This window comes from Pseudophryne corroboree, unplaced genomic scaffold (genome assembly GCF_028390025.1).
Source record: "Pseudophryne corroboree isolate aPseCor3 unplaced genomic scaffold, aPseCor3.hap2 scaffold_1664, whole genome shotgun sequence".
Classification (NCBI taxonomy): domain Eukaryota; kingdom Metazoa; phylum Chordata; class Amphibia; order Anura; family Myobatrachidae; genus Pseudophryne; species Pseudophryne corroboree.
The window spans coordinates 100,609-102,643 of record NW_026968300.1 but is presented as its reverse complement, the minus strand read 5'-3'; positions in this window follow the sequence as shown (position 1 = coordinate 102,643).

Below are 2,035 nucleotides of genomic sequence, written 5' to 3'. Positions count from 1 at the left end.
TAATAATAATACAATTATGGATGGACGGACTGCCTGCCGACTGCCGACACAGAGGTAGCCACAGCCGTGAACTACCGCACTGTACACTGGTTGATAAAGAGATAGTAGTATACTCGTAACAACTAGTATGACACTATGACGACGGTATAAAGAATGAAAAAAAAAACACGGTTAGGTGGTATATATTATAATAATAATACAATTATGGATGGACGGACTGCCTGCCGACTGCCGACACAGAGGTAGCCACAGCCGTGAACTACCGCACTGTACACTGGTTGATAAAGAGATAGTAGTATACTCGTAACAACTAGTATGACACTATGACGACGGTATAAAGAAAGAAAAAAAAATACCACAGTTAGGTGGTATATATTATAATAATAATACAATTATGGATGGACGGACTGCCTGCCGACTGCCGACACAGAGGTAGCCACAGCCGTGAACTACCGCACTGTACACTGGTTGATAAAGAGATAGTAGTATACTCGTAACAACTAGTATGACACTATGACGACGGTATAAAGAATGAAAAAAAAACCACGGTTAGGTGGTATATATTATAATAATAATACAATTATGGATGGACGGACTGCCTGCCGACTGCCGACACAGAGGTAGCCACAGCCGTGAACTACCGCACTGTACACTGGTTGATAAAGAGATAGTAGTATACTCGTAACAACTAGTATGACACTATGACGACGGTATAAAGAATGAAAAAAAAACCACGGTTAGGTGGTATATATTATAATAATAATACAATTATGGATGGACGGACTGCCTGCCGACTGCCGACACAGAGGTAGCCACAGCCGTGAACTACCGCACTGTACACTGGTTGATAAAGAGATAGTAGTATACTCGTAACAACTAGTATGACACTATGACGACGGTATAAAGAATGAAAAAAAAACCACGGTTAGGTGGTATATATTATAATAATAATACAATTATGGATGGACGGACTGCCTGCCGACTGCCGACACAGAGGTAGCCACAGCCGTGAACTACCGCACTGTACACTGGTTGATAAAGAGATAGTAGTATACTCGTAACAACTAGTATGACACTATGACGACGGTATAAAGAAAGAAAAAAAAATACCACAGTTAGGTGGTATATATTATAATAATAATACAATTATGGATGGACGGACTGCCTGCCGACTGCCGACACAGAGGTAGCCACAGCCGTGAACTACCGCACTGTACACTGGTTGATAAAGAGATAGTAGTATACTCGTAACAACTAGTATGACACTATGACGACGGTATAAAGAAAGAAAAAAAAATACCACAGTTAGGTGGTATATATTATAATAATAATACAATTATGGATGGACGGACTGCCTGCCGACTGCCGACACAGAGGTAGCCACAGCCGTGAACTACCGCACTGTACACTGGTTGATAAAGAGATAGTAGTATACTCGTAACAACTAGTATGACACTTTGACGACGGTATAAAGAATGAAAAAAAAACCACGGTTAGGTGGTATATATTATAATAATAATACAATTATGGATGGACGGACTGCCTGCCGACTGCCGACACAGAGGTAGCCACAGCCGTGAACTACCGCACTGTACACTGGTTGATAAAGAGATAGTAGTATACTCGTAACAACTAGTATGACACTATGACGACGGTATAAAGAATGAAAAAAAAACCACGGTTAGGTGGTATATATTATAATAATAATACAATTATGGATGGACGGACTGCCTGCCGACTGCCGACACAGAGGTAGCCACAGCCGTGAACTACCGCACTGTACACTGGTTGATAAAGAGATAGTAGTATACTCGTAACAACTAGTATGACACTATGACGGTATAAAGAATGAAAAAAAAACCACGGTTAGGTGGTATATATTATAATAATAATACAATTATGGATGGACGGACTGCCTGCCGACTGCCGACACAGAGGTAGCCACAGCCGTGAACTACCGCACTGTACACTGGTTGATAAAGAGATAGTAGTATACTCGTAACAACTAGTATGACACTATGACGACGGTATAAAG